General features: G+C 32.0%; 1 protein-coding gene across 1 annotated transcript in view; it reads right to left on the reverse strand.

Annotated features, from left to right (window-relative positions):
* The window catches only part of LOC311226128 (cyclic AMP-responsive element-binding protein 1-like), a 122874-nt gene that overhangs the window by 55589 nt on the left and 42220 nt on the right, over window positions 1-25065 (reverse strand). The window lies entirely within an intron of this gene.

Here is a 25065-nt window from a genome sequence, read left to right on the forward strand (position 1 = left end):
ATATATAATATATATATATATAATTATGCAAATCAGCCCGTTCTCCTGTTGACATGTTTGGAAGGTTGGCAGCAGTGCGAGCAGAGTGCTTCAGTGGGGAAACAAACATTAGAAAGCAAAGTAGCAAAGATACTATGTTATTACTGTGTTTACTCAGTAGTACTAATTTATATATTTTATATCTCATGTACATTGTATATCACTATTGTACTTTACTGTTACATTTGCACTCCGGTTGGATGCCAAACCTATTTCCATTGTACTGTACTTGTGCTGCATGATGACAATACATTAGCGTCTAATATAAACTAAATCAATACATTAGAGTCTAATATAAACTAAATCAATACATTAGAGTCTAATATAAACTAAATCAATACATTATAGTCTAATATAAACTAAATCAATACATTAGTCTAATATAAACTAAATCAATACATTAGTCTAATATAAACTAAATCAATACATTATAGTCTAATATAAACTAAATCAATACATTATAGTATAATATAAACTAAATCATTACATTAGAGTCTAATATAAACTAAATCAATACATTAGTCTAATATAAACTAAATCAATACATTAGTCTAATATAAACTAAATCAATACATTAGAGTCTAATATAAACTAAATCAATACATTATAGTATAATATAAACTAAATCATTACATTAGAGTCTAATATAAACTAAATCAATACATTAGTCTAATATAAACTAAATCAATACATTAGTCTAATATAAACTAAATCATTACATTGGAGTCTAATATAAACGAAATCAATACATTAGAGTCTAATATTAACTAAATCAATACATTAGAGTCTAATATAAACTAAATCAATACATTAGTCTAATATAAACTAAATCAATACATTAGTCTAATATAAACTAAATCATTACATTAGTCTAATATAAACTAAATCAGTACATTAGAGTCTAATATAAACTAAATCAATACATTAGTCTAATATAAACTAAATCAATACATTAGAGTCTAATACAAACTAAATCATTACATTAGAGTCTAATATAAACTAAATCAATACATTCGAGTCTAATATAAACTAAATCAATACATTAGAGTCTAATATAAACTAAATCAATACATTAGAGTCTAATATAAACTAAATCAATACATTAGAGTCTAATATAAACTAAATCAATACATTAGAGTCTACTATAAACTAAATCAATACATTAGAGTCTAATATAAACTAAATCAATACATTAGTATAATATAAACTAAATCAATACATTAGAGTCTAATATAAACTAAATCAATACATTAGAGTCTAATATAAACTAAATCAATACATTAGAGTCTACTATAAACTAAATCAATACATTAGTCTAATATAAACTAAATCAATACATTAGTATAATATAAACTAAATCAATACATTAGAGTCTAATATAAACTAAATCTATACATTAGTCTAATATAAACTAAATCATTACATTAGAGTCTAATATAAACTAAATCAATACATTAGTCTAATATAAACTAAATCAATACATTAGTCTAATATAAACTAAATCATTACATTAGAGTCTAATATAAACTAAATCAATACATTAGAGTCTAATATAAACTAAATCAATACATTAGAGTCTAATATAAACTAAATCAATACATTAGTCTAATATAAACTAAATCAATACATTAGTCTAATATAAACTAAATCATTACATTAGTCTAATATAAACTAAATCAGTACATTAGAGTCTAATATAAACTAAATCAATACATTAGTCTAATATAAACTAAATCAATACATTAGAGTCTAATACAAACTAAATCATTACATTAGAGTCTAATATAAACTAAATCAATACATTAGTCTAATATAAACTAAATCAATACATTAGAGTCTAATATAAACTAAATCAATACATTAGAGTCTAATATAAACTAAATCAATACATTAGAGTCTACTATAAACTAAATCAATACATTAGAGTCTAATATAAACTAAATCAATACATTAGTATAATATAAACTAAATCAATACATTAGAGTCTAATATAAACTAAATCAATACATTAGAGTGTAATATAAACTAAATCAATACATTAGAGTCTACTATAAACTAAATCAATACATTAGTCTAATAAACTAAATCAATACATTAGTATAATATAAACTAAATCAATACATTAGAGTCTAAAATAAACTAAATCAATACATTAGTCTAATATAAACTAAATCAATACATTAGTCTAATATAAACTAAATCAATACATTAGAGTCTAATATAAACTAAATCATTACATTAGAGTCTAATATAAACTAAATCAATACATTAGAGTCTATTATAAACTAAATCATTACATTAGAGTCTAATATAAACTAAATCAATACATTCGAGTCTAATATAAACTAAATCAATACATTAGTCTAATATAAACTAAATCAATACATTAGTCTAATATAAACTAAATCATTACATTAGTCTAATATAAACTAAATCAGTACATTAGAGTCTAATATAAACTAAATCAATACATTAGTCTAATATAAACTAAATCAATACATTAGAGTCTAATACAAACTAAATCATTACATTAGAGTCTAATATAAACTAAATCAATACATTAGAGTCTAATATAAACTAAATCAATACATTAGAGTCTAATATAAACTAAATCAATACATTAGAGTCTAATATAAACTAAATCAATACATTAGAGTCTACTATAAACTAAATCAATACATTAGAGTCTAATATAAACTAAATCAATACATTAGTATAATATAAACTAAATCATTACATTAGTCTAATATAAACTAAATCAGTACATTAGAGTCTAATATAAACTAAATCAATACATTAGTCTAATATAAACTAAATCAATACATTAGAGTCTAATACAAACTAAATCATTACATTAGAGTCTAATATAAACTAAATCAATACATTAGAGTCTAATATAAACTAAATCAATACATTAGAGTCTAATATAAACTAAATCAATACATTAGAGTCTAATATAAACTAAATCAATACATTAGAGTCTACTATAAACTAAATCAATACATTAGAGTCTAATATAAACTAAATCAATACATTAGTATAATATAAACTAAATCAATACATTAGAGTCTAATATAAACTAAATCAATACATTAGAGTCTAATATAAACTAAATCAATACATTAGAGTCTACTATAAACTAAATCAATACATTAGTCTAATAAACTAAATCAATACATTAGTATAATATAAACTAAATCAATACATTAGAGTCTAATATAAACTAAATCAATACATTAGTCTAATATAAACTAAATCAATACATTAGAGTCTAATATAAATTAAATCAATACATTAGAGTCTAATATAAACTAAATCATTACATTAGAGTCTAATATAAACTAAATCAATACATTAGAGTCTATTATAAACTAAATCATTACATTAGAGTCTAATATAAACTAAATCAATACATTAGTTGATGTACTAATGCTCGCGAGAGGTGCAGAAATGGGATGTGGAGTCAGAGGAGACGCTCCAAGCTGCGCTTGAGTGCACAGACTGGAGCGTGTTCCGCGACACAGATAACATTAATGCCTACACGGAGACAGTGCTGGACTTTGTCCGTACTTTGGTGGAAGAAACTATCCCCACTACCACAATTAAAGTTTACCCAAATCAAAAACCCTGGGTAGACAAATCCGTCCGTGAAGCTCTGAAAGCGCGCACCACAGCATACAACGATGGCCTGGTGGCAGGCAACATGAATGACCACAAGGTGGCACGATACAACGTAAGGAGGACAGTAATAGAGGCAAAACGGCGTTACAGGGATAAAATTGAACTCCAGTTTGAACAGGCTGACTCCAGAGCTATGTGGCAGGGCCTCAAAACGATGACAGACTACAAAGGCACCTCCATCAAACTGAACAGTGACACATCTTCCTGCTTCTGCTATGCAAGCTGCTTTTCACTGTCGCTCCGTGTTTTTCTACCTATCGCTACCTTAATGATTTATTATAGCCCTTTCAACTCTAAATACTCTGTATGTTAACTCCCAGTTCCTATGGTACTCCTCCAGAACTGTGAATTTATTTATTTAGATTTATGACCGCAGTACTTCACCGAAAGGACGAGTAGCGAGATCTCTCTGTGGGAGGACCGGCGAGATGAAGAAGTCTCCGTCTTATCAGCTACACACAAAGGACTATGTCGGGCACTGCTGAAGTCGAGGATATTTATGAAAGGCGAGAATACTTTATACTTCATTTTGAGTTTTAACGAGACGGAAGACGACAGTGGTTTTGGTCGTGTGAGTAATAGCACAGCTCCAGGGCAACGGAACTGCCCCGTGTAGGGGAGAGCGACGGAAGCTGCCCCGTTTAGGAGAGCGACAGACAGCTCTCCTGTATGATATTTCATAAAGACCCCGGTTGTGAAGTGAGTGACCCACCATCACCACCACCACCACCACCATCACCATCACCACCATCACCACCACCACCACCACCATCACCACCACCACCACCATCATCATCATCACCACCACCACCAGCTAAGTACCTAGCTTAGCTTCAGCTTAGCCTAACCTGAAAAGACAGGAAATAAAGGAAGATGCCGAGACTCGGCTCTCCCACAGAATGTACTAATTGCTTGGAGATGAGAAAGAGGATTGTAGAGCTGGAGGCTCGGGTTTCTACCATGTACCAAATACAGCAGGATGAGCAACACATTGACTCTATTTATGAAGCTACTACAAATATAGCCAACAATACCATGATTGAGAACTGGCCTATGCTAGTAGCTACAGAACAGCACCACCCAAAAGACGGTCCTTGGCACAACCAAGGAGCTAGACCAAAGCAGTGGATCACCGTCAAGGATAAAAAGAGAAATAAACGATCCAGGACCTCACCCCCGGTACCGCCAGGAAATAGTTTCAACCTACTCTCGGAAACACGCATATCAACACCCAAGGCAAAGAGACATAGAAGCGTAGCTAACAACGCTAACGAAGAAAACAGCTAGCGTAACGGAGCTCACGCTAACGACGCTAATAGCAAGAATACCGGAGCTCACGCTAACACTAGCGAAGCAAACAGCTGGCATGCCGGAGCTCACGCTAATGCTAGCGAAGCACACGCTAACGACGAGACGACGAGGAAAACAGAGCCACTAGCGACACGGCTGGCAAACACGACCCAGACCGAGCGAACGGCTAACAGCGAAGAGACTATCATGCGCCGAGAACGTCGCGGTAGCCAACGCCGAAGGTACGGGACCAGCGTTAACATGCCGGCTATTGAGAAGGCTAACGAGGCTTCACCAAGGCCACAGGACTGTGGAAAGAACCGGCAGACTAGGCCTAGCCCAAAAACAAACAGCCCCAAAACTGTTGGAAAGAAAAATGCTAACCTCACATAGAGCTGCCGCGGTATTGATGTTTTCCTTACCGCACAAATTTGCAAAATATTTCCTACCGCCGCGGTTATTACCGCACGCAAAAAAAAAAAAAAAAAAAAAGTTTGAATGCATTTTTTTTTTAGTAGTAGTCTACTCTTTATAGCATATAGCCTGCCTCTAGTCTAAATGTCTATCTTTAGAGGATGACTTTGCAGCATGAATATTGTTTGGGATTCGGCAAGCACGCATTAGTTATTGAAAGTGAAACACGGATTCGAAGTTTCCCCTCTGGTCGTGCGCAGTTCACTCGGTGTCGCGGGCAGGGGTGGTTACCCCTAACCCCCCCGACCCTTTCTTATTATTATTACTATAAAGTTACTACTTTATAATAAAGGCATTCGTTTTGTGGCATTAACATTATATAGATATACGTTCAATAACATCAGCGTATTTACCGGACCATAGCAAGGCAAGCAATACTCTATTCATATCTCAGTTCCTTTCTTTGCTCAGAGCGTGCTGAGTTGTCCCATTCTGCGGTCTGTTAATAAAGTTTTCAATCAGACAAGTGTATAGAACGAAGGGCTTTTATTATAACATTCGTTGCAGACAGTAAAATCATTATGTCTCGTTTAGTACTCCTGAGGAGCGATGGTAGTCCACTCCGGCGGAGAGTTAAAGCTAACGTTATTAGCCGTGTTGTGATGAGCTGACATTCAGGAAGTAAAAACCTAATACGCGCTTGCCGATTGGTGGTAACACACTGCATGACGCTACAACGTGTGACGCGTCTCTCTTCTGACCAATCAGTGGTCTGCAATGTTTCACGTGACTTTTCTGGTACCCAATAGGGTCGCTTGGAACCTCGATAGAGGAGTAGGGTATATCTGCAGAGCCGCAAGCCCAACGAGAGGAGGGTAATTTATTATTATTATTATAAAAAACAGCGGTGACGCGGTATTCAGCCTACTCTGCGGTGGCCGTGATGTAACAGCGATACCGCGGTAATGCGGTAATCGCGGCAGCTCTAACCTCACACAGAAAATAGACTGCATACTGATTGGAGATTCCACAACAAGGTATGTGGAGATGGCAAACACAGAAAATATCTGTCTAGACAATACAACTGTGAAAGAGCTAGCCGAAAAACTTCCAACACTAATCAGACCGGGAATAACAAAAATTGTCATTCACTCTGGATCGTTTGACATCCTGCGAAAGAAGACTGGCACAGAGACTTTGAAAGACGATTTCACACGTTTAATGAACACACTAGACAAACATCAGTCTGTGTACACAAACACTGATGTGTCCATCAGTGGACCAATTGCATGCTTTCGCAGAGGACAGGAAGCATTCAGTCGACTCCTAAATTTTAATTCATGGTTAGGGGCTGCATGTCTCGTACACGGCCTGAAATTCATTGACAACTTCAATGTTTTCTGGAATAACCCAGAACGTTTTCAAAGAAATGGCTTCTTCCCAAATCGCATAGGTTCAAAGCTCCTATCAGCAAACATGCGTCATGCCTTGATGGCCTCCAAGAATATTAAGCTCATACCAGCACGAGAGATAGTCATGAAGGACACAATCTCACCACGAAGTACAGCACAAGACGTCCCGTCCCCGTCCCCCCCCCCATATCACACAAGGCCATCTCGTCTGATCAAATGTCCCCGAAAGCACAGTGCAGTCAGTACGGTACAGTATAGCACAATTACCATGCCATCTCTCAAAACATACAAGTAATCATAACCAGCAAATGGCATGGTGAAAAATATACGCCACCAATGCGTTTACGGTCAAACCAAAGCAGACCTCCTCTAAAGAAGTCCAACAAATAAAATTAGCTTTCCTAAATGTCAGATCACTGAATAATAAAACATTCTTAGTAAATGATCTGATTAAAGAAAATAACTTAGATTGCATCTGCCTAGTAGAGACATGGCTAAATAATGACACAGCTACATCAATAATGATAGAAGCTTGTCCACCAGACTATAACTTTTTTCAAATACTCAGAAAAAATAAAAGGGGCGGAGGAGTTGCAGCAATCTTCTCCTCAAAACTCTTGTTTAGAATCACAGAACTAGGCGAGTTCATGTCAATGGAATATCTTGCCATTGAACTAAAAACAGAATCAACTATTATTGTCACAATATACCGCCCGCCTAGACACTCACCAATATTTATACAGGAGCTCTCTGAACTGATCTCACTATGTGTTACCGGATATGATAAGGTGATCCTAAATGGAGACCTGAACATCCATTTTAATAAGAAAACAGACTCCAAAACTATGGAACAAAAAAATCTACTGGATAGCTTTGACCTAATACAGCATATAACAAATGCAACTCACCGGCTTGGGAATACACTAGACTTAGTTATAACAACAACTGGGCTAAGCATAACAAATATCTCAATAACTGAATTACCTCTCTCCGACCATCACTGTATATTTTTTGATACTCAAATAACCCTTACTAAAACAAAAAAAGAAATCATAGTTAAAAAGAGGCTCCTAAACGACAAAGCTGAATCAAAGTTCATTGATCTTATCAGACTACATGAACCACACATTCATGACAGCTCTCTAAATGAAATGGTAGAAAATCTCAATGATGCAATGTCATCTATATTAAATTCTGTCGCCCCATTAAAAACGAAAAAGAAGAAAACTAGAGCCTCGCCCTGGTTAAACTATAATACGGTCAACGAAGAAAAAAGGAAATGTCGTGCAGCGGAGCGAAAATGGAGAAAAACAAAAACCACCATATGCTGTGATATATACAAAGATGCTTTAACTGCTTATAATAAAACCATCCGCTTAGCAAGGAAAGATTACTTCTCTAAAATCATTACAGAAAATGCTGGAAACTCCAGAATCCTCTTTTCCACTATTAATGTACTACTCAACACTGCCCCTACACCTCCTCAGTCATCAACGGTTAAGTGTGAAGAACTTGCACTATTCTTTAACAACAAAATAACCTTGATCAGGGCCAGCATTACTCATGATGGAAATAAAGTTGATTGCGGCAAACCGTGCAATGTAACCATGAGAAGTTTCACATGCATCACATTAGATGTACTCTGCAAAACTGTCTCAGAATGTAACTCCTCCACCTCAGACATTGACCCTATACCTACAGCTTTCTTCAAACGGGTATTTAATAGTGTTTCAAGCTCTGTGCTAGATATCATAAACACTTCCCTTAGGACTGGTATTTTCCCGGATGCCTTTAAAACAGCAGTTGTAAAGCCATTACTAAAAAACCTAACTTGGATAGTAATGAAATGGCAAATTATCGTCCAATATCCAACCTGCCATTCATTAGTAAAGTACTTGAAAAGATAGTTTCAGTTCAAATAAATTCCTTTCTTGAAGAAAACAACATCTTAGAAGAATTTCAGTCAGGATTCAGAAAATATCATAGCACTGAAACTGCCCTCACCAAAATAATCAGTGACCTCAGACTAAACTCTGACGAGAATAAGATCTCCATCCTTATCCTGTTAGATCTCAGTGCAGCATTTGATACAATCGATCACGATATTCTAATCGATCGTCTTGAAAACCATGTCGGTTTCTCAGACCATGTGCTGGGCTGGTTTAAAACATACATCAGAGGGAGGAAATTCTATGTTAAACTAGGAGATCACATGTCTGATATATACGACAACAACTATGGAGTTGCACAAGGGAGTTGCTTAGGTCCTTTACTCTTCTCCCTTTACATGTTACCGCTGGGTGATATCATCAGAGAACATAATGTAGATTTCCATAGCTATGCGGATGATACACAACTGTACATATCTGCTGAACCAAATGATACAGCGATTAGCTCCATTACAGACTGCTTACTGGCAATAAATAAATGGATGAGTAAGAACTTCCTGAAACTAAACGAGAACAAAACTGAAATTCTAATTATCGGCTCCAAAACTAAAAAAGAAACATTAATAAAGAACCTGGGGGGACTAACCCCTTGGATCAAATCTGAGGTCACTAGTCTTGGGGTTATCATAGATTCAGAACTGAACTTCAATTCTCATATTAGCAAAGTGACGAAAACATCGTTCTTCCATCTCAGAAATATAGCAAAAGTACGACCATTTATTAATCAGAACGATGCTGAGAAGCTAATTCATGCATTCATATCTAGCCGGTTAGACTACTGTAATGCACTTTTCACAGGTCTCCCTAAGAAAACCACAGAGAGGCTTCAGCTAATCCAAAACTCTGCAGCCCGACTGCTAACTAGAACCAAAAGGAGAGAGCACATTAGTCCAGTCCTAGCCGCTTTACACTGGCTTCCTGTAACATTTAGAATTGACTTTAAGGTCCTTCTCCTTACATACAAAGCTCTAAATGGACAGGGACCTAGCTACATCGCCAACACTCTAATAAATTACACACCAGCAAGAACACTGCGATCATCAGCTGCTGGACTACTAGAGGCTCCCAGAAGCAGTCAAAAGAGGATCGGTAATGCAGCCTTTATCAACTATGCCCCAAAACTATGGAACAAACTACCCCAAAACATCAGGGAAGCCAACTCGCTAGACATCTTTAAAAGACAGCTTAAAACCTATCTCTTTGCTCAGGCATTTCACTGATAGATATCTGCTACCACCTAGTGGCAAGAGGAAACATCAGGGATATCCTGACACAACTTGTATTTATTCTTACCCTGCCTACTCTTTTACACTGCCTATCAAATTCATGTGTCGGTTATTGCACTTTTTACTTCTTACTGATGACTATTTTTAAACTTAATCATTTTAAACTATTCTTATTATTTGCTAGATCCAAATGTGAAACACTGATTATTTATGACTATTTTTAAACTGAATCATTTTATTCTTATTATTTGCTAGATCCAAATGTGAAACACTGTGATTATTTGTTCATGAATTACAGGAGTATTACTGAATAGAGAGCCTATTAGGATGCTAGATCCTAATGTGAAACACTGTGATTTGCCATATCTTGCTATGCTCGCTCATGCCTGTATTTTTTATGTCCGTTCTGTTTTATAATTTTTTGACTATTTTTAAACTGAATCATTTTAAACTATTTTTACTATTTGTGTTACTGAAAACTGTAAGCGGAGAGCCTATTGGGATGCTAGATCCTAATGCGAAACACTGTGATTCTACCTGTCTATCTTTTTATGCTCGCTTATGCCTGTATTTTTTGCTGTTGTGAAGCACTTTGAACTGCAACCTCTGTATGAAAAGTGCTATACAAATAAAGTTATTATTATTATTATTATCTCCTTAGCAAATGATCTCAATACCTTCTATGCAAGGTTTGAGGCTGGTAATAACAACACCAGCCTACAAGCCACGGCAATGGGGGGGGGGGGGGTCTGCTGATGGAGACTCAGTGTTCAGGGTAACAGAGCATGAGGTGAGGCGGACCTTTAAAAAAGTGAATATCAGGAAGGCAGCAGGACCGGACGGCATCCCCGGCCGCGTCCTAAAAGTCTGTGCCGACCAACTGGCCCCGGTATTCACTGACATATTTAACCTGTCCTTAGAACAGGCTGTCATCCCCACCTGCCTGAAGAAGTCCACTATCATCCCTGTACCTAAAAAATCCAAGCCTGCTTGCCTCAACGACTACCGCCCTGTAGCTCTCACCTCCATAGCCATGAAGTGCTTTGAGAAGCTAGTGAAGGGCTACATCTGCTCCTCCCTCCCCATCAACCTGGACCCCCTGCAATTTGCATACCGCCCCAACAGGTCCACGGAGGACGCCATAGCCCATGTGCTGCACACAGCAGCATCACACCTGGACAAGAGGAAGGGGAACTATGTGAGAATGCTATTCATCGACTACAGCTCGGCATTCAATACCATAGTCCCCTCCAAACTCATAGCCAAGCTCAGGGACCTGGGCTTGAACTATGACCTCTGCCAGTGGGTTTTGGACTTCCTGACGGGCAGACCTCAGGTGGTGAGAGCAGGCAACTGCACCTCCTCATCCATCACCCTCAACATAGGGGCCCCCCAGGGCTGTGTTCTGAGTCCCCTCCTCTACTCCCTGTACACACACGACTATGTGGCTCAGCGGAGTAACAACACAATCATCAAATTTGCTGACGACACAGTAGTGGTGGGCCTGATCTCTGCAAACGACGAGAGGGCCTACCTGGAAGAGGTCAAGGTCCTGGCGGGATGGTGCCAGGAGAACAGCCTCTCCCTGAACGTCAGCAAAACAAAGGAGATGATTGTGGACTTCAGGAGGTCGGGGGTCAACGACTACAGCCCCCTCAGCATCGACGGGGCACCGGTTGAGAGAGTGAACAGCTTTAAGTACCTCGGAGCTAGGCCTGCCACGATAACACATTTTGCTGGGCGATTAATTGCCCCCGAAAATATCGCGATAAGCGATATTATTGCGACCGGTTAGAGAATTTTTTTTGAGAAATTTATTTCCCAAAACTTTTATTTTGAAGCCCACCGCTCCGTCTTTTCCGGTGTTTTAGACTTTTATTTTGAAGCCCACCGACCGGACCGGAAGTATTGTTGTGATTATCCTAAGCAGAACCTATGAGCCGACAAGTCCGGTTCTGTTTTTGAGCTAATGATAAAACAAATTGTTGGTGAACAACTAACTTTAGGTTAGTTTTAACGTTAGCTACTAACGTTAGATGCAGCTACTACAGGCAATCAACGATGAGGAGGAAGCGTCAAAGCAGTATATAATAGAATAGCTGTGGTGCATAAGCACTGCAGCACGACTCGAAACTACCGGAGTGTTATAATAAATTAATTCATGTTTAACTTGTCCCCGTGTCCAGTCCTTTGACTAGCCCCACCCGTTCATTGTAAACAATGATGCATGTAATTGTATTAACGTTATTCTGTGTTGTACTTGTAGCTATGCTATACGTTGTATTTCGTTTGTTAGCTATTTAGCTAATGTTGTTAGCATGGAATGAGAATCAAAGCTCTATCTTTCATCTTTATTTAGCAGTCCAGTTTCTCCGGGCAGTAGCGAGTAACTACTTGGGTCTAAAAATAGCTAACGTTACACTACAAATAATGCTACTTGGTTAAAAGGAGCAACACTATTGAGAAATGTAGTTAAGCTATGGCATTGCCCCACGGAGCTCCCGTGCTGTACTCTAGTAACGTCAGCGGCCCGCCTCCCAACACGGACAGTGACTGACAAGGGGCACTGGTTCCGCCTCATTAAAACAAACGCGCAAATAGCAATTAATCGCGCCCGTCAAAATCATTGCATTCATTTTAATTATCGCAGCAATTAATCGATTTATTGCTTATCGCGGCAGGCCTACTCGGAGCCCACATATCCGAGGACTTGACATGGACCACACACATTGACAGTGTTGTGAAGAAGGCACGACAACGCCTCTACTTCCTCAGGCGCCTAAAGAAGTTCCAAGTCAGTCAGAAGATCCTTAAGAACTTCTACTCATGTACAATAGAGAGCATCCTGACTGGCAACATCACCTCCTGGTTTGGGAATAGCACTGCACAAGACCGAAGCAGACTACAAAGAGTGACACGTTCAGCCGAACGCACAATTGGAGGGGGGCTCCCCACCCTCCAGAACATTTACAACAAGCGGTGCAGGGGTAAGGCTAAGAGAATCATCAAGGACTCCAGCCACCCGAACAACTGCCTCTTTGAACTGCTGCGGTCAGGCAAGCGATACCGGAGTCTCAAGGCGAGCACAGAAAGACTCAGAAGAAGCTTCTATCCCCAGGCCATCAGGCTGCTCAACGAACAATGAACACTATGCAACAACCATCAAATGCACACAGCACACACATCCACACGCACACACTCACTTTAAACAAACAACACACTGCAGCACCCACTCTCCACACTTTAGATCACTTAAACACACTTTATATTTATTGATAAAGGATTTGCACTACAACTCGTACACCTTACTGTAAATTGTACCTAAATTGTACCTCATCCCATTTCTGCTTTGCACTATATAATATTGTATATTAGTACACTGCATAGTATATTGTATATTATATGGTAACTCAGTTAAGTCTATTCTGCATCGAACATTGTACATATGTCTATACTGATACTGAACACTGTGACCTCATTTTTACTTCTAATTTCTACTTCTAATTTACATGCTATACTATGTTATTTTATACGTATCTTGTCTAGCACAGTCTCTGGAGCGTAACAGTAAGAAGCATTTTGTATAAAAGTATTCTGTACTTCTATATGACAACTATTAAAGAAACTTGAAACTTGAAACTAGTCTAATATAAACTAAATCAATACATTAGTCTAATATAAACTAAATCAATACATTAGTCTAATATAAAGTAAATCATTACATTAGAGTCTATTATAAAGTAAGTCATTACATTAGAGTCTAATATAAACTAAATCAATACATTAGTCTAATATAAAGTAAATCATTACATTAGAGTCTAATATAAACTAAATCAATACATTAGAGTCTAATATAAACTAAATCAATACATTAGTCTAATATAAACTAAATCATTACATTAGTCTAATATAAACTAAATCAATACATTAGTCTAATATAAACTAAATAAATACATTAACCTAATATAAACGAAATCATTACATTAGAGTCTAATATAAACGAAATCATTACATTAGAGTCTAATATAAACTAAATCAATACATTAGTCTAATATAAACTAAATCAATACATTAGTCTAATATAAACTAAATCAATACATTAGTCTAATATAAACAAAATTAATACATTAGAGTCTAATATAAACTAAATCAATACATTAGTCTAATATAAACTAAATCAACACATTAGTCTAATATAAAGTAAATCATTACATTAGAGTCTAATATAAAATAAATCAATATATTAGAGTCTAATATAAACTAAAGCAATACATTAGAGTCTAATATAAACTAAATCATTACATTAGTCTAATATAAACTAAATCAATACATTAGTCTAATATAAACTAAATCATTACATTAGTCTAATATAAACTAAATCAATACATTAGAGTCTAATATAAACTAAATCATTACATTAGAGTCTAATATAAAGTAAATCATTACATTAGAGTCTAATATAAAGTAAATCATTACATTAGAGTCTAATATAAACTAAATAAATACATTAGTCTAATATAAAGTAAATCATTACATTAGAGTCGAATATAAACTAAATCAATACATTAGAGTCTAATATAAACTATATCAATACATTAGAGTCTAATATAAACTAAATCATTACATTAGTCTAATATAAACTAAATCAATACATTAGTCTAATATAAACTAAATAAATACATTAGAGTCTAATATAAACTAAATCAATACATTAGAGTCTAATATAAACTAAATCATTACATTGGAGTCTAATAAAAACGAAATCAATACATTAGAGTCTAATATAAACTAAATCAATACATTAGAGTCTAATATAAACTAAATCGATACATTAGTCTAATATAAACTAAATCAATACATTAGAGTCTAATATAAACTAAATCAATACGTTAGAGTCTAATATAAACTAAATCATTACATTAGTCTAATATAAACTAAATCAATACATTAGTCTAATATAAACTAAATAAATACATTAACCTAATATAAACGAAATCATTACATTAGAGTCTAATATAAACGAAATCATTACATTAGTCTAATATAAACTAAATCAATACATTAGTCTAATATAAACTAAATCAATACATTAGTCTAATATAAACTAAATCAATACATTAGTCTAATATAAACAAAATTAATACATTAGAGTCTAATATAAACTAAATCAATACATTAGTCTAATATAAACTAAATCAATACATTAGTCTAATATAAAGTAAATAATTACATTAGAGTCTAATATAAAATAAATCAATACATTAGAGTCTAATATAAACTAAATCATTACATTAGTCTAATATAAACTAAATCATTACATTAGTCTAATATAAACTAAATCAATACATTAGTCTAATATAAACTAAATCATTACATTAGTCTAATATAAACTAAATCAATACATTAGAGTCTAATATAAAGTAAATCATTACATTAGAGTCTAATATAAAGTAAATCATTACATTAGAGTCTAATATAAACTAAATAAATACATTAGTCTAATATAAACTAAATAAATACATTAGTCTAATATAAAGTAAATCATTACATTAGAGTCGAATATAAACTAAATCAATACATTAGAGTCTAATATAAACTAAATCAATACATTAGAGTCTAATATAAACTAAATCATTACATTAGTCTAATATAAACTAAATCAATACATTAGTCTAATATAAACTAAATAAATACATTAGAGTCTAATATAAACTAAATCAATACATTAGAGTCTAATATAAACTAAATCATTACATTAGAGTCTAATAAAAACGAAATCAATACATTAGAGTCTAATATAAACTAAATCAATACATTAGTCTAATATAAACTAAATCATTACATTAGTCTAATATAAACTAAATCAATACATTAGAGTCTAATATAAACTAAATCATTACATTAGAGTCTAATATAAAGTAAATCATTACATTAGAGTCTAATATAAAGTAAATCATTACATTAGAGTCTAATATAAACTAAATAAATACATTAGTCTAATATAAAGTAAATCATTACATTAGAGTCGAATATAAACTAAATTAATACATTAGAGTCTAATATAAACTATATCAATACATTAGAGTCTAATATAAACAAAATCATTACATTAGTCTAATATAAACTAAATCAATACATTAGTCTAATATAAACTAAATAAATACATTAGAGTCTAATATAAACTAAATCAATACATTAGAGTCTAATATAAACTAAATCATTACATTGGAGTCTAATAAAAACGAAATCAATACATTAGAGTCTAATATAAACTAAATCAATACATTCGTCTAATATAAACTAAATCAATACATTAGTCTAATATAAAGTAAATCATTACATTAGAGTCTAATATAAAATAAATCAATACATTAGAGTCTAATATAAACTAAATCAATACATTAGTCTAATATAAACTAAATCATTACATTAAGTCTAATATAAACTAAATCAATACATTAGAGTCTAATATAAACTAAATCAATACATTAGAGTCTAATATAAACTAAATCGATACATTAGTCTAATATAAACTAAATCAATACATTAGAGTCTAATATAAACTAAATCAATACATTAGAGTCTAATATAAACTAAATCAATACATTAGTCTAATATAAACTAAATCAATACATTAGAGTCTAATATAAACTAAATCAATACATTAGAGTCTAATATAAACGAAATCAATACATTATAGTCTCATATAAACTAAATCAATACATTAGTCTAATATAAACTAAATCAATACATTATAGTCTCATATAAAGTAAATCAATACATTAGTCTAATATAAACTAAATCAATACATTAGTCTAATATAAACTAAATCATTACATTAGAGTCTAATATAAACTAAAGCAATACATTAGAGTCTAATATAAACTAAATCATTACATTATAGTCTAATATAATCTAAATCAATACATTCGTCTAATATAAACTAAATCAATACATTAGAGTCTAATATAAACTAAATCAATACATTAGAGTCTAATATAAACTAAATCAATACATTAGCGTCTAATATAAACTAAATCAATACATTAATCTAATATAAACTAAATCAATACATTAGAGTCTAATATAAACTAAATCAATACATTAGAGTCTAATATAAACGAAATCAATACATTATAGTCTCATATAAACTAAATCATTACATTAGTCTAATATAAACTAAATCAATACATTATAGTCTCATATAAACTAAATCAATACATTAGTCTAATATAAACTAAATCAATACATTAGTCTAATATAAACTAAATCATTACATTAGAGTCTAATATAAACTAAAGCAATACATTAGAGTCTAATATAAACTAAATCAATACATTAGAGTCTAATATAAACTAAATCATTACATTAGTCTAATATAAACTAAATCAATACATTAGTCTAATATAAACTAAATAAATACATTAGAGTCTAATATAAACTAAATCAATACATTAGAGTCTAATATAAACTAAATCATTACATTAGAGTCTAATAAAAACGAAATCAATACATTAGAGTCTAATATAAACTAAATCAATACATTAGTCTAATATAAACTAAATCAATACATTAGTCTAATATAAAGTAAATCATTACATTAGAGTCTAATATAAAATAAATCAATACATTAGAGTCTAATATAAACTAAATCAATACATTAGAGTCTAATATAAACTAAATCATTACATTAAGTCTAATATAAACCAAATCAATACATTCGAGTCTAATATAAACTAAATCAATACATTAGAGTCTAATATAAACTAAATCGATACATTAGTCTAATATAAACTAAATCAATACATTAGAGTCTAATATAAACTAAATCAATACATTAGAGTCTAATATAAACTAAATCAATACATTAGAGTCTAATATAAACTAAATCAATACATTAGTCTAATATAAACTAAATCAATACATTAGAGTCTAATATAAACTAAATCAATACATTAGAGTCTAATATAAACGAAATCAATACATTATAGTCTCATATAAACTAAATCAATACATTAGTCTAATATAAACTAAATCAATACATTATAGTCTCATATAAAGTAAATCAATACATTAGTCTAATATAAACTAAATCAATACATTAGTCTAATATAAACTAAATCATTACATTAGAGTCTAATATAAACTAAAGCAATACATTAGAGTCTAATATAAACTAAATCATTACATTATAGTCTAATATAATCTAAATCAATACATTCGTCTAATATAAACTAAATCAATACATTAGAGTCTAATATAAACTAAATCAATACATTAGAGTCTAATATAAACTAAATCAATACATTAGCGTCTAATATAAACTAAATCAATACATTAATCTAATATAAACTAAATCAATACATTAGAGTCTAATATAAACTAAATCAATACATTAGAGTCTAATATAAACGAAATCAATACATTATAGTCTCATATAAACTAAATCATTACATTAGTCTAATATAAACTAAATCAATACATTATAGTCTCATATAAACTAAATCAATACATTAGTCTAATATAAACTAAATCAATACATTAGTCTAATATAAACTAAATCATTCCATTAGAGTCTAATATAAACTAAAGCAATACATTAGAGTCTAATATAAACTAAATCATTACATTATAGTCTAATATAAACTAAATCAATACATTAGTTTAATATAAACTAAATCAATACATTAGAGTCTAATATAAACTAAATCAATACATTAGAGTCTAATATAAACTAAATCAATACATTAGAGTCTAATATAAACTAAATCAATACATTAGCGTCTAATATAAACTAAATCAATACATTAATCTAATATAAACTAAATCAATACATTAGTCTAATATAAACTAAATCAATACATTAATCTAATATAAACTAAATCAATACATTAGAGTCTAATATAAACTAAATTAATACATTAGTCTAATATAAACTAAATCAATACATTAGTGTAATATAAAGTAAATCATTACATTCGAGTCTAATATAAAATAAATCAATACATTAGAGTCTAATATAAACTAAATCATTACATTAGAGTCTAATATAAAGTAAATCATTACATTAGTCTAATATAAAGTAAATCATTACATTAGAGTCTAATATAAACTAAATAAATACATTAGTCTAATATAAAGTAAATCATTACATTAGAGTCGAATATAAACTAAATCAATACATTAGAGTCTAATATAAACTAAATCAATACATTAGAGTCTAATATAAACTAAATCAATACATTAGCGTCTAATATAAACTAAATCAATACATTAATCTAATATAAACTAAATCAATACATTAGTCTAATATAAACTAAATCAATACATTAATCTAATATAAACTAAATCAATACATTAGTCTAATATAAAACTAAATCAATACATTAGTCTAATATAAACTAAATCAATACATTAGTCTAATATAAACGAAATTAATACATTAGAGTCTAATATAAACTAAATCAATACATTAGAGTCTAATATAAACTAAATCAATACATTAGAGTCTAATATAAACTAAATCAATACATTAGCGTCTAATATAAACGAAATCAATACATTATAGTCTCATATAAACTAAATCAATACATTAGCGTCTAATATAAACTAAATCAATACATTAATCTAATATAAACTAAATCAATACATTAGTCTAATATAAACTAAATCAATACATTAATCTAATAAACTAAATCAATACATCAGAGTCTAATATAAACTAAATCATATAAATCATATAAATGGTCTCTAACTACACACCCTCAAGACCCCTACGCTCTGCATCTTCTGGCCGCCTCAGACCTACTCCTATCCAAGCTCAGGGAGGGTCATCAAAGAGAAGTCGCCTATTCTCAGTCCTTGCCCCACAATGGTGGAATGAACTACCCACCCTAGTTAGGACAGCCGAATCACGTCCAATCTTTCGCCGTCGACTAAAGACGCACTTCTTCAACCATTATCTGAATTAAAAAAGAAAACAATAAAAAAAAAAATCGAACCCTAACTAACCGTACTGTCATGCACTTGTCCTAATAAACTAACCTACACTGTAGCACTCAACACTTTGATGAACATTGTTGCTCAGCTGATAGAGTTGTGCCCTTCCTGATGGCTTGTCGTACAGAACTTGTAAGTCGCTTTGGATAAAAGCGTCAGCTAAATGACTAAATGTAAATGTAAATGTAAATGTAATATAAACTAAATCAATACATTAGTCTAATATAAACTAAATCAATACATTAGTCTAATATAAACTAAATCAATACATTAGTCTAATATAAACTAAATCAATACATTAGAGCAGGGCTATTCAACTGGCGGCCCGCGGGCCAGATCCGGCCCGCGGGATGATTCTGACCGGCCCGCCAAAGATTACATGATAATAAAAAAAAATAAAAAAAAATAAACAAAAAATATTTTTTTTTATATTTTTTTTTTTTTTTACTTTTTTTTTCTTCATGTCAACGTTAACACACACAATTGAGCCAAAAGTCACTCAATTAATGACAGATTTCATTGATAAATTGAGGGAAAACTGCAAGTCGATTTGATGAATTTGACATGTCCAGAGAATTGATGCATTTTGTGAGCAACCCATTTGCCAATGTAGCTGCTATTTCCACAAAAGGACAAGAGTTCCTTGCATCACTTCACATTGATGAAGGTCTCCTGCAACTTGAAATAATTGACATGCAAGCATCATCTGCTCTGAAGCAGGCACTTGAGAATGAATCCACCACAACATTTTGGATAAAGTGTATTCATGTCAAGACATTCCCCAAAATAAAAACGCTGGCAATATCTGTGCTAACAATGTTTGGCTCAACATACACCTGTGAATCCAGTTTCTCTCACATGAATGCCATTAAAACAAGCAACGTGCCTCCTTGACAAATGAGCATTTGCATCACTGTTTGCGGGTAGCCCTCACTTCCTATGAACCCTCTTTCTCTGCCATTGCCCAGTCAAAGAAGTGCAATCGCTCTCATTAGATGTGTGTATGTAGGCTAGGCCTGTCTGCCCCCCACCCCCCTGATGTTTGAGAGTTAAGAGTGGACAATAAGTGCTAATAAGATGCTGTGATTTGCTGTTGTTGCACAGACATGAAGCACTTTTTCATAAGCTCAGCTGCACTATAAATGTGTTTTTTTGTTCAAGTGTTGATGTTAGAATGTTCAGATGCACATCATGCACTTGTTTGTTTTTTATTTTATTTTTATATTGAAATGTTGAAGAGGAGATGTTGCAGTTTTTGCACAGTCATAAATGAAGCACTTTCTGCAGGAGATGTTGCAGATGTGGCACATAAATGAAGCACTTTTTTTGAAAAGTATACTACTTTTGCAATGTAGTTAAATAAAAGTTGTGAAAATGTGGTTGCGTGTTGTGTCAAGTGTTATTCATAGCACAGGGAGGCGCCGTGGCAGTCCGGCCCCTGGCCCCTTGGGTTGCTGACAATGTGGCCTCCTGAACAATTTAGTTGAATAGCCCTGCATTAGAGTCTAATATAAACTAAATCAATACATTAGTCTAATATAAACTAAATCAATACATTAGAGTCTAATATAAACTAAATCAATACATTAGTCTAATATAAACTAAATCAATACATTAGAGTCTAATATAAACTAAATCAATACATTAGTCTAATATAAACTAAATCAATACATTAGTCTAATATAATACAAATCAATACATTAGTCTAATATAAACTAAATCAATACATTAGTCTAATATAAACTAAATCAATACATTAGTCTAATATAAACTAAATCAATACATTAGTCTAATATAAACTAAATCATTACATTAGAGTCTAATATAAACTAAATCAATACATTAGAGTCTAATATAAATTAATCATTACATTAGAGTCTAATATAAACTAAATCAATACATTAGTCTAATATAAACTAAATCATTACATTAGAGTCTAATATAAACTAAATCAATACATTAGAGTCTAATATAAACTAAATCATTACATTAGAGTCTAATATAAACTAAATCAATACATTAGAGTCTAATATAAACTAAATCAATACATTAGTCTAATATAAACTAAATCAACACATAGAGTCTAATATAAACTAAATCAATACATTAGAGTCTAATATAAACTAAATCAATACATTAGTCTAATATAAACTAAATCAATACATTAGTCTAATATAAAGTAAATCATTACATTAGTCTAATATAAACTAAATCATTACATTAGTCTAATATAAACTAAATCAATACATTAGAGTCTAATATAAACTAAATCAATACATTAGTTTAATATAAAGTAAATCATTACATTAGAGTCTAATATAAACTAAATCAATACATTAGTCTAATATAAACTAAATCAATACATTAGAGTCTAATATAAACTAAATCAATACATTAGAGTCTAATATAAACTAAATCAATACATTAGTCTAATATAAACTAAATCAATACATTAGAGTCTAATATAAACTAAATCAATACATTAGTCGAATATAAACTAAATTAATACATTAGTCTAATATAAACTAAATTAATACATTAGAGTCTAATATAAACTAAATCAATACATTAGAGTCTAATATAAACGAAATCATTACATTAGAGTCTAATATAAACGAAATCAATACATTAGAGTCTAATATAAACTAAATCATTACATTAGAGTCTAATATAAACTAAATCATTACATTAGTCTAATATAAACTAAATCAATACATTAGTCTAATATAAACTAAATCAATACATTAGTCCAATATAAACTAAATCAATACATTAGAGTCTAATATAAACTAAATCAATCCAAAGGAACAGGGCCTCACTGACTCGAGGAAGAAACTCAATGCACTGTCCACTGAAATCAAGCCTCTCTGTGTCTGCAAGTTAATATCAGTGAACGTGCACTAGTGTGTGAGAGCTAGCACTGTATAAATACCCTGGCCCGTGCCAAACTTTATTTATAGATGAATAGAAGTGTAAAATAGACACACACAGCTTAGAGGTACCTACTCCTTATAACTGACCCATCCCATCGCCATGTTTAGAGGTACCCTACTCCTTATAACTGACCCATCCCATCGCCATGCTTAGAGGTACGCTACTCCTTATAACTGACCCATCCCATCGCCATGCTTCACTGTGAATAGACACAAGCAAGGCCTTAGTTTAATCACTACATAATGGTAAATGGCTGCATTTATATAACAGCTTTTATCCAAAGCGCTTTACAATTTGTTCCTGACATTTTACCCGTTCACTCACACATTCATCCCTACCCACCTTCAAAACCGCCCTCAAAGAGCACCTACGGGAGGCGAAACTGGCCCCCGTAAATGTCCAACCCCCTCCCCCCCCCCCACCCCTCCACCCAACCCCCTCCTAATGTACAATTTATTCCCCCTCGAATGTATATATTTTCTTTTAGGATCTCTACTGTATATTTGTATATCTTGTATGTCATAAATGTAATGTGTGTATTGAGCCGTACTGTATTGTACCCATTCTGCAATCTGTTAATAAAGTTTTCAATCAATCAATCAAGCTTAGTTAGCGCCTCTCTGTCTCTGTGTGTGTGTGCACATCCCCTGAACCGAACAATACACACATGCCCCGAACGGTGTACGGTTCGAATGCGTACCGAGTACCGTTCCACCCCTAGTACCGACCGAATCACCTCTGTACTACCGAGTTCCAATTCACGTGAGATCCACCGGTGCCACATTTCGATTACTGTAAGTCTGTCGACGTCAACGTTTTGTTTACCACAAAACGAAACCTATGAAGTGTGCCGCACGTTCACGTAGGGCTGGGCGATACGGCCTCTAAATGATATCGCGATATTTTTTGGCCATATCGCGATACACGATATATATCGCGATATTTTGACATTTCCTCTAAATCACTTAAAAATGCTTGATTTAACCCTTTGATGCATACAGTCACGCCAATATGATGATTATAATAAGTCCCTGCAACATATGTTTGCATTATTAAACCATGAAGATGCTTTAAAAAATTATTTAATGAAAATGTACTAAGAGTAGTCTACTGACACACTAATAAAAAAAATGATTTACATCTAAGACAATTTATATAAAAACTCTTGGGTGCCTAAGACTTTTACACAGTACTGTGTTTTCTAGCCAAACACACACACACATATATATATGTATATATATACACACCCTACTGTGAGAAAATAATAATCACACACAAAGGTATAATGGCTTATAGCAGACTTAATGATTTTAGAATATTTCAGATAATGAAATTAAATGTTTATATCATCAACTATCCAGTTACTGTCTGTAACGTTTGGCTACACTCTTAAAAAAATGTATTTTTACGGGACTTTCAATGTATTATTTTACAGATTACTTTTGTTTTTCTACTTTAAGTGTAAATCCCATAAAAATACAGGAAATTCCATAAAAATACAGTAAATAACCTTTAATACAAATATTAACCATTAAATAAAGGTTGTAATCTGTAGATTGATTTAATAAGAAATTATCTTTTTTTTACAGGATTATTCCATTGCTTAATTGTTTTGAATGTTAAATTACATGTAAAACACCTAGAATATACATCATTTTACTGTATGTGAAAATAAGGCAACTTTCTGTTTTTTTGCTGTTAAACTTTAAATGTAATGTTAAATAATGTTAAAAAATAGAATAATATAATTAAAAAACAGTAAAAACCTTCAGTTATTCTACAGGTAATTCTTTTTAAATACATGTATTTGCTTAATTGTGTTGAATGTTAAATTACATTGAATTGTATGTAAAAACACATAAGATACTCATCATTTTACTGAATGTGAAAATAAGGCAACTTTCAGTATTTAAAAAAAATACGATCAAACTCCTTCAATAAAGTGACAGAACTTAAAGTTCAGCAGTGAAACACTGTTATTTCACAGGTTTTTCCTACATTTATGATGAAACACCTTCAATTAAGTGACATAACTAAAAGTTCAGCAGTGAAATACTGTCATTTGACAGTATTTTCCTAAATTATTACGATCAAACTCCTTCAATTAAGTGACAGAACTTA

This window comes from Notolepis coatsorum (assembly GCF_963971535.1).
Source record: "Notolepis coatsorum genome assembly, chromosome: 3".
NCBI classification, from domain to species: domain Eukaryota; kingdom Metazoa; phylum Chordata; class Actinopteri; order Aulopiformes; family Paralepididae; genus Notolepis; species Notolepis coatsorum.